The sequence below is a fragment of the Pristiophorus japonicus genome, chromosome 9 (assembly GCF_044704955.1).
Source record: "Pristiophorus japonicus isolate sPriJap1 chromosome 9, sPriJap1.hap1, whole genome shotgun sequence".
Classification (NCBI taxonomy): domain Eukaryota; kingdom Metazoa; phylum Chordata; class Chondrichthyes; family Pristiophoridae; genus Pristiophorus; species Pristiophorus japonicus.
This window is the reverse complement of record NC_091985.1, coordinates 181,837,785-181,848,212: the sequence shown is the minus strand read 5'-3', so window position 1 is coordinate 181,848,212 and position 10,428 is coordinate 181,837,785. Positions and strand designations below refer to the sequence as shown.

The window sequence follows — 10,428 nt, the reverse complement described above, 5'->3', positions numbered from 1 at the left end:
CATCACGTCAAGATTTGAGAGATTCCCCGGATTGATCAGGATCACCTTATCATCAGCCTTTGGAAAAACACCAATCACAGCGGGGAGAAACAGGACACATGTTCTATGTGCGGATGCACCTTCAACCAATCGTTCAGACTGTGAGACTCGTGTGCCCTGCTGACTCAACACTAAATGTGGGGACAGTGTGAATAGATGCAGATGCGCATCGGGTGGAAACACATCAGGGAGAGATCATTTATCAGCTGAGTGTGGAAAGAGATTCAGTCTCTCATCTCACCGACTGACATTCGAGCACAAAGATAACAGACTTTCTCCTGTGAATATAGAGCTGTGTTATTGGGCTGTGATGTTTTTCCTTGTTCATCTTGTTGACTAAACCTTTGCCAATTGTTTGGTGTGATCGGTTTACTTGTACATATCTTAAAACAATACATTTACTGAGTGGATTCGAATTTAAATTGAAAGCAGCTTTGCAGGCGTGATACTCTATTCACACATCGAAGGTGAGAGAGATGCTGTGGGCACACGCTAAGTCCTGTTGCTGAAAGTGTTTAACAGACTAGGTTTTGTGTTTAGTGATCCTGGGCATGTTAGCTATCGCTATCCTGGACACCAAGGCAAAGAGAGACATTCTGGAAGGTATGGAGAACTGGGACTTGTCCCCGAGAGTAACGAAAGGTATGAGAACTGAAATAATCTAGAGTTAGAAAGGAGGAAATGCGCAACATGGAGCAGTCAGTGACAGGATATCAATTTGTCTCCTCTTATCATGGAGACTTCAAATATCAACACAGTGTTATTTGAAATATCAAAATGTTAAACTCCAGCCCAATTTTTGGGGTTATTAACATCAGCAGAAACAAATCCCAACTGACAGTATGAACACGATTCAGTCAGGATGCGATTAACAGCAATAATAACAGTAGAACCCAACCTCTGCAGTCACTTGTGAACTCGCAATTCAGATGACTGAGTGAATCCCTTCCCACACTTCCCCAGTGTGAAGTCGCTGGAGTTTCAGCAGATCGGATGACTGAGTGAAACCATGCCCACACATGGAGCAGGTGAATGGCCCCTCTCTGGTGTGACTGCAACAATGATTTTCTCCATCAGATGGGGAACTGAATCCCTTCCCACAGTCTCCATATTCCTACGGTTTCTCCATGGTGCAGGTGTCCTTGTACCTCTCCAGGTTGGACAATCAATTGAAGTTTCGTCCACACACACAACACGTGTAATTTCTCCCCGCTGTGAATGGTGCAATGTTTTTTCAGGCTGTGTAACTGGTTGCAGCTCTTTCCACAGTCAGTGCACTGGAACACTCTCACTCGGATGTGTGTGTGTGTCTCGGTATTTTTCCAGTCACAATGATGTTCGAAATACTTTCCCACACACAGAACAAACATTTCTCCTTCCACATTCAAAGGCCGATGATGTTCATCATTTCCAGCTAACATGGTTGGGTTCAGTTCTGCACCCGCTGTGGGCAAAGTGAGAATAAAATCAATGAGCTGCTGAGTTTCTCTGCTGGTCACTGGGCCTTTTGTGCGGCCCAATAGGGTGAGCCTCAGTTAGCCCCATAGGATGAGCCTGGGTTGGCCGAATAGATTGAGCATCTGCTGGCCCAATAGGGTGAACCGGAGCTGGCTAAATAGAGTGAGCCTGGAATGGCCCAATAGGATGAGCCCACGCTTGCCCGATAAGGTGAGCTTGGGCTGGCCCAATAGGATGAGGCCCGGGCTGGCCCAAAAGGGTGAGGCCTGGGCTGGCCCAATAGGGTGAGCCTGTGCTGCCCAGGGTCACCAGACAACAAGCAGCACAACAAGGCTCCCTTTCAGGGGCCACTGAGTTGGGCACAAACTCCTGTCCAATCAAACTGACAAAGACTCTGAAGCCCCGCCTATTTTGTTCCTGTCCAAAAGACCGCGCATGCGCTCAAGACCCACCTTGACCAAGATGGCGGCCGGTGAGCTCTCTGCCCCGCAAAACAGATTCCGCCACGAAAAGCGCCAAGAAAGTAATCACGAAACCCCACTGAAGAGCGGCAAGAAGCGGAGAAAGGAGAGTTACTCCATCTACATCTACAAAGTGATGAAGCAGGTTCACCCCGACACCGGCATCTCCGCCAAGGCCATGGGCAACATGAACTCGGTTGTGAACGATATTTTCGAGCGCATCGCGGGTGAAGCTTCCCGCCTGGCCCATTACAACAAGCGCCGCACCATCAGCTCCCGGGAGATCCAGACCGCCGTGCGCCTGCTGCTGCCCGAGAACGCCATGTCGGAAGGGACAAAGGCGGTGACCAAGTACACCAGCTCCAAGTGAAACTGACCGCTGTCCTGAGAGATCAAACCCAAAGATAACGGCTCTTTTAAGAGCCACACACAACCTTTCTGAAAGAGCTGCACAAACGCATCACTCTTTAGACTCAAATCACTAATTATTTCCTGAACAAGTGTGTGCGAACCTTTGCACTTCCAGCTGTAGATTTAGTTTTGAATTCTCCGATAAGCAGCTTCACTGTCCGGTTCAACCTCAGTGTCGCTGGAATTTCCCGCCCACAAATTACAAACACGGTCCCTGCTCGCTGTTTCCCTTTGCTCTCAGACCGGTTCATTTACACCGGCTGCCGAATTAAGAGCTTGTTTCGGGGCTGAGACTCAGGTTTCAATCACACATTCTTTCTCGCAAGCCCTTTTCAAGTTTATTTTTCAATTCCTGTTGCGGGTCAGTCCGTTTATTAACCCGACACTCCCCGCAGTGTAACAACCCAGAATGGGAGTTCTTGCAGAGACCAGAACCGGGGACGGTTTGAACACTCTGTCCCTCTTCCCTTTTCACAGAGGGACTCCCAGTTCTGGTCTCACTGCCGCCTTTGCGGGGGATCGATCGATAATCTATGAAGCCCAACTTTTACAAAGATTGAGTTGGAATGTATCCCGTTACAGAATCAGTGGCGATTGATTCACGCCCATTACAGACAGTTTGAAATAGCACCCGAATTTAAACTTGACTAACAGTCTGGAACTTGCGAGGGATATGTGGAATAAGACAAAATAAATTAAAACGTGTTGGCAAATCTTTGACTAATGGTGAATTTATTAACATAATCCGCTAGTTTTAAAATTATTGGCGTGGGTTTTGAATTAAAAAGTCATTATTCTGACTGTTGGAGACAGTAATTTCGGCCTTACTTTCATTGGTGGGCTAAACTGACTCTGATTGGTTATCGGAAAAGACCAATGAAATGCACCACAGAGCGACCAATTACAACTTCGCTCCCTGCATTCTGCAGACACACACACACACACACAGAAAGGCAGATGTGGGAGGACTTTCTCATTCTTTCTCTGAACCTGTCGATTGTGAAAATGTCTCCAAGAGGAAAAAGTGGCGGTAAAGCTCGAGCCAAGACCAAGTCTCCTCCTTCTGGCCGGACTGCACTTCCGTGTGGGCCGTGTTCACAGGCTCCTGCGGAAGGAGAACTACGCTGAGCGTGTGGGTGCCGGAGCCTCGGTCTGCATGGCTGCTGTGCTCGAGTATCTGACCACTGAAATCCTGGAGCTGGCCGGCAACGCGGCCCACGACAAGAAGAAGACCCGCATCATCCCCAGACACCTGCAGCTGGCAACCACAACGACAAGGAGCTCAACAAGCTGCTGGGAAAGGTGGCCATCGCTCAGGGCGGGGTGCTGCCTAATATCCAGGCTGTGCTGCTGCCCAAGAAAACCACCAGTGCGTCCAAGAGCAAGCAAAGCGGATAGGATTTAATCTAATAACCCAAAGGCACTTTTCAGAGCCACCCAGTTTCTGTGAAAGGGCTGGTTACTGTTCTATGGATCACAATTAACATTGAATCTCTGCAATTAAGCTGTTAGTTTCCTGATCAGAAATGACCCTCACATTCTCGGTTATAAACTGGTCACTGTCGACAGACAGTGCAACAGGTTTGTTGTTATAAGATCCTGCTGCAAGGTACCATAAATCATTTCTGGCCCGCGAGGCGGTAAACTTAGCTCGATTGCGATGGCGGGGAATCGAAGCCGGGTCAACTGCTTGGAAGGCAGCTCACCACTCACTATACACCATCGCTCACATATCTTCACATTTTAGAAAGTGACAGGAATCCCAATCTCACATTCCAGAAACTGACAGTTGCAGAATAAAACCCACACTGTTATATCCGACACTGACATGTGCAGAATAAAACCTGAACTCACACAACGGAAGCCAACAGGTACAGAATCAATCACATACTCACATACCAGAAACTGACAGGCACTGAGTAAAATCCACACTTACCGACCCGGGGCTGATAGGGTAAGAGTAAAACCCACAATCACATATCAGAAGCTGAAATATAGATTAAATCCACACTCACATATTAGAAAAATTATATGCCCACAGAGAAATGACAGGTACAAAATAAAATCCACATTTACAAAAGAACATGAGAAATAGGAGCAGGAGTAAAGGTCCAGTAATGCTTCAATGACCCATGACCAGTGCTCTGTACATAGAGAAGCTCACAGTTTACACAGAGCACGATGGTGGTATAGTGGTGAACAGAGCTGTCTTCCAAACATCGGGCTCGATACCTGCCCATTGAAAGCAGACTGGTTTTAATATAATGATCACGCGATGGTAATTTTGAACCAAACTCAGTGCCTTCCAGCAGGATTATGTCGCTCAAATTAGTCAAAAGATGTGCAACTTTTAAAATTTACAAAAAATATTCCTCATATCTGTTGATAATTATTTTTTAGGCTAAAAGGGCTTTAAGTAATAAATGGGGTGTGGGCTCATTCCAAGCAAGTGAACTATTCAGAGTTACAATTTTTAATTGGAGGGAAAGTGTCCGAGCATAGTGCTCAGGTTCGGATTGCTGAACATAGTATTTGTCCCACTTAAGAGCCACAAGACCGAGTTAGTCGTAAATATAACTCCTGTTGTGTAGGCGATGGTGGTATAGTGGTGAGCATAGCTGCCTTCCAAGCAGTTGACCCGGGTTCGATTCCCGGCCATCGCAACTGCTGTCATTTTAATATCCCTGTCAGGTCAGAAATGCCTTATGTGAGCTTGTAACAGCAGCATTGTCTAAGGACCGACCGACCCCAGCGGGAGATAGTCGGAACTTCAGGTGTTGCTTCTCGGCACCACGTCCATGGAATGATTCCGGCAGGGGGCGGAGCTTGTCGCATGTCTGTCCAAAAAGTGCGGGGGGCGGGGTTTCACAGATGCCTGTCTGACAATTATTTGTACTGCACTTTTTTTGACAATAAAATGAATGTTGACGAAAAACATTCATGTGAGTCCCCCATGGAATTAAAACGGACTTGAACCAACAAATTAATTCTCAGTCAGAAACGTTGGGCCCATCAACCGCTCATTCCCTTTATACTCGGTTCTTAACATCCGTTTATATTCGGCTCACACAACGTGTTCACTGAAGGCCTGTCTCACGTTCAGGTTCCGTCTGTTTTGCATTTCTCTGAAGTAGGTCTCTCTCTATATTGAACCATTGATGGGAATATCCGCTAACAGCAAACCTGTGGCAGTGTTTGGTGATCTAGATATCTACATATTCGACAGAGAGTGACCGGTTTATAACTGCGATCAGGGAACGCCCAGCTTCATTGCTGAAATTCAATGTTAAATTAGATCCACGGATAAAGGAGATCCATCCAACATCAAGGACCCCTTTCAGATACTGTGGGTGGCTCTGAAAATAGCCTTTGGGTTATTCGATTAAATCCTGTCCGCATTACTTGCTCTTGGACGCACTGGTGGTTTTCTTGGGCAGCAGCACAGCCTGGATATTAGGCAGCACCCCGCCCCGAGCGATGGTCACCTTTCCCAGCAGCTTGTTGAGCTGCTGGTCGTTGCGGAAGGCCAGCAGCGGGTGTCTGGGGATGATGCAGGTATTCTTGTTGTCACGGGCCGCGTTGCCGGCCATCTCCAGGATTTCAGCGGTCAGATACTCGAGCACAGCAGCCATGTAGACCGGGGCTCCGGCACCCACACGCTCAGCGAAGTTCCCCTTCCGCAGGAGCCTGTGAACACGGCCCACAGGGAACTGCAGTCCGGCCCGAGAGGAGCGAGACTTGGCCTTGGCCCGAGCTTTACCGCCGCTTTTTCCTCTTCCAGATATTTCCACAATCCACACGTTCAGAGAAAGAATGAGAAACTCCTCCCATATCTTCTATAGGAATGCAGGGAGCGAACTTGTGATTGGTCGCTTTGTGGTGAATTTCATTGGTCATTTCCGATGTTCAATCACAGTCTCTGTAGTCCGCCAATGAATCCAGGGCTGAAATTACTGTCCTCAAAAGTCAGTCCGCAAACGATTTAGAAAGTCAAAAATCTCTCCAATAATTGTTAAAATTGCGAATTATGTTAAAAACTTCAACATTACCCAAATATTTCCAAATACGTTTTGTTTCCTTTTATCATATTCCATATTTCCCTTGCAAATTCCAGGCTGTTACAATCAACGTTAAATTCAGGTTCAATTTTAAACTGAATCACCAATAATTCTGTAACGGCACACATTCCAGCTCAAGCTTTGTAAAACTGGGGATTCCTAGATTATAGAAGATTGGCTAACTAACAGAAAACAGAGAGTAGGGATAAATGATTCATTCTCGGGTTGGCAATCAGTAACTAGTGGGGTGCCGCAGGGATCAGTGCTGGGAATCCAATTATTTACAATCTCTATTAACGACTTGGAAGAAGGGATCGAGTGTAACGTAGCCAAGTTTGCTGACGATACAAAGATGGGAGGAAAAGCAATGTGTGAGGAGGACACAAATAATCTGCAAAAGGACATGAACAGGCTAAGCGAGTAGGCAAAAGTTTGGCAGATACAGTATAATGCTGGAAAGTGTGAGGTCATGCACTTTGGCAGAAAAAAATCGAAGAGCAAGTTATTATTTAAATGGAGAAAGATTGCAAAGTGCTGCAGTACAACGGGACCTGGGGGTACTTGTGCATGAAACACAAAAGTTTAGTATGCAGGTACAGCAAGTGATCACGAAGGCCAATGGTATCTTGGTATGTATTGCAAAGGGGATGGAGTATAAAAGCTGGGAAGCCATGCTAAAGCTATATAAGATATTGGTAAAGCCACACCTGGAATACTGCGTGCAGTTTTGGTTTCCATATTTATGAAAGGGTATACTTGCTTTAGAGGCAGTTCAGAGAAGGTTCATTAGGTTGATTTCAGGGATGAGGGGGTTGACATGAGCAAAGGTTGAGTAGCTTGGGCCTCCACTCAATGGAATTCAGTAGAATGAGAGGTGATCTTATCGAAATGTATAAGATTTTGAGGGGACTTAAGGTGAATGCAGAGAGGGCATGATCTTAGAGTAAGCTTTGGTGGTTCAGGGGTAGAATTCTCGCTAGCTATGTGAGAGACATAGGTTTGATTCCCAGCCAATGCAGCTTTAGATATGGCCCTTATGGCTCAAGGGGTATGGAGAGAAAGCAGGTAAAGGGTACTGAGCTGAAAGATCAGCCACGATCTTATTGAATGGTGGTGCAGGATCGAATGGCCTGCTCCTGTTCCTAATTTTTATGTTCTTATTATCGATCGATCCCCCGCACAGGAGGCAGTGAGAGCAGAACTGGAAGTCCTTCTGTGAAAAGAGAAGAGAGACAGTGTGTTCAAACTGCCCCCGTTTTGCGATCTGTAAAAATTCCCATACTGGATTGTTACACTCAAACTCTCAGGTTAATAAACGGTTTGACCTCTAACGATAATTTTTTTCCAATTGAAAGGGGAATGATGTGGCTAATGTCTGAGTCTCACCCCTAAAACAAGCTCTTTATTTGTTGGCACGCAGTGTTAATGAACGGGTGATATCAAAGGGAAAGAGCGACCAGGGACCATGTTTGTAGTTTAGCGGGAAATTCCACAGCGACGCTAAGGTCGAACCGAACAGTGAAACTGCTTATCTGAGAATTCAAAACTAAATCTACAGCTGGAACTTCAAAGGTTGTCATGAAATAATTACAGTAAACACGAAAAGTTAGTTTGCAGGTACAGCAAGTAATCAGGAAGGCAAATGGAATGTTGGCCTTTATTGCAAGGGGGATAGAGTATAAAAGCAGGGAAGTCCTGCTACAACTTTACAGGGTATTGGTGAGGCCACACCTGGAGTACTGCGTACAGTTTTGGTCTCTGTATTTGAGGAAGGATATGCTTGCACTGGCAGCTGTTCAGAGAAGGTTCACTAGGTTGATTCCGGAGATGAGGGGGTTGACATGAAGATAGGTGGAGTAGGTTGGGCCTATACTCAGTGGAGTTTAGAAGAATGTAAAGAGATCTTATTGAAAATTATAAGATAATGAGTGGTCTCGACAAGGTGGATGCAGAAAGAATCTTTCCTCTCATTGGGGAAACTAAAACTAGGGGATATAGTCTCAGAATAAGGAGCCGCCCATTAAAACTAAGATTAGGAGAAATTTCTTCTCTCAGAGGGTTGAAAATCTATGGAATTCACTGCCCAGAGAGCTGTGGAGGCTGGGTCATTGTATATATTTAGACAGATTTATGAGCAATAAGGGAGTATAGGTTTATGGGGAGCGGGCATGGAAGTGGACTTATGTCCATGATCAGATCAGCCATGATCTTATTGAATGGCGGAGCAGGCTCGTGTGGCCAAATGGCCTACTCCTGCTTCTATTTCTTATAGGATGATGGGTTTGTGTAGCTCTTTCAGAGAGGCTGTGGGTGGCCCTAAAAAGAACCGTTATGTTTGGGTTTGATCTCTCAGGACAGCGCGCAGTTTTACTTGGAGCTGGTGTAATTGGTCACCGCCTTTGTCCCTTCCGACATTGCATGCTTGGCCAGCTCCCCAGGCAGCAGCAGGCGCACGGTGGTCTGGATCTCCCGGGAGCTGCTGGCGTTTGTTGTAATGGGCCAGACGGGAAGCCTCACCCGCGATGTGCTCCAAAATATCATTCACAAATGAGTTCATGAAGGCCTTGGCGGAGATGGCGGTGTCAGGGTGAAGCCGCTTCATCACTTTGTTGATGTCGAGGGAATAACTCTCCTTCCTCGACTTTCTGCGCATCTTGCCACCATTCGCTGGGGGTTCAGTGACCCTTTTCTTCACGGCTTTCTTGGCGGTAACTGTTTTCCCCGGCAGTGGGAGCAGGTTCAGCGGTTGTCATATTAGTTAGGATAGGTAACATGGCGCATGTGTGGCCATTTAGGCAGGGACAACGTGTGGGTGAGGCTTCAGGATGTCTGTCAGTTAGATTGGTCACATGTTGTGCTGATTGTTGTCTGGTGACCCCGGGCCAGCTTGGGCTCACCCTATTGGGCCAGCCCGGCTCACCCTATTGGGCCAGCCCAGGCTCACCCGATTGGGCCAGCCCGGGCGAACAGTGTAGGGGCTGGAGAAAGCTACAGAGATAGGGACGGGTGTAGGGGCTGGAGAAGATAACAGAGATAGGGAGGGCTGTAGGGCTGGAGGAGTTTACAAAGATAGTGAGGGGTGTAGGGGCTGGAGGAAGTTACAGAGAGAGGGAGGCGTGTAGGGGCTGGAGGAATTTACAGAGATAGGGAAGGGTGTAGGGGCTGGAGGGGGTTACATAAATAGAGAGGAGTATAGAGCTGGAGGGGGTTACAGAGATAGTGATTGGTTTAGGGGCTGGAGGAGGTTATAGAGATAGGGAGGGGTGTAGGAGGCTGGAGGAGGTTACAGAGATAGGGAGAGGTATAGGGGCTGGGGGAGGTTACAGGGATAGGGAGGGGTGTAGAAGCCGGACGGGGTTACAGAGATAGGGAGGGGTGTAGGGGCTGGAGGAGGTTACAGAGATAGGGAGGGGTGTAGGGGCTAGAGAAGGTTACAGAGATAGGGAGGGGTGTAGGGGCTAGAGAAGGTTACAGAGATAGAGAGGGGTGTCGGGACTGGAGGAGGTTACAGAGATATGGAGCGGTGTCGGGCTGGAGGATGTTACTGAGATAGGGAGCGGTGTAGCGCTGGAGGAGTTTACAGAGATAGGGTCTTAGGCCTGGAGGAGGTTACAGAGATAGGGAGGGTTGTAGGGACTGGAGGAGGTTACAGAGATAGGGAGGGTTGTTAGGGCTGAAGGAGGTTACAGAGATACGGAGGGTTTCAGGGGCTGGAGGATGTTACAGAGATAGGAAGGTTTTGTAGGGGCTGGAGGAGGTTACAGAGATAATGAGGGTTGTAGGAGTGGGAGGAGGTTACAGAGATAGGGAGGGATGTAAGGACTGGAGGAGTTTACACATATAGGGATGTTTGAAGGGCTGGTAGAGGTTACAGAGATAGGGTGAGTTGTAGGGCTGGAGGAGAATAAAGAGATAAGGAGGGAGTGGTGAAGGGGTTAGAGGAGGTGACAGAGATAGGTGGGGTGTAGGGTCTGGAGGAGTTACAGAGATAGGGAGGGATA

At 47.4% G+C, this 10,428-nt stretch overlaps 1 non-coding gene across 1 annotated transcript; it reads left to right on the top strand.

The window, feature by feature from the left end:
• The first annotated feature begins 4,960 nt into the window (after positions 1 to 4,960).
• Positions 4,961 to 5,032, top strand: trnag-ucc (transfer RNA glycine (anticodon UCC)). The gene has a single exon. It is a non-coding gene; the product is annotated as a tRNA-Gly (tRNA).
• The last annotated feature ends 5,396 nt before the right edge of the window (positions 5,033 to 10,428 follow it).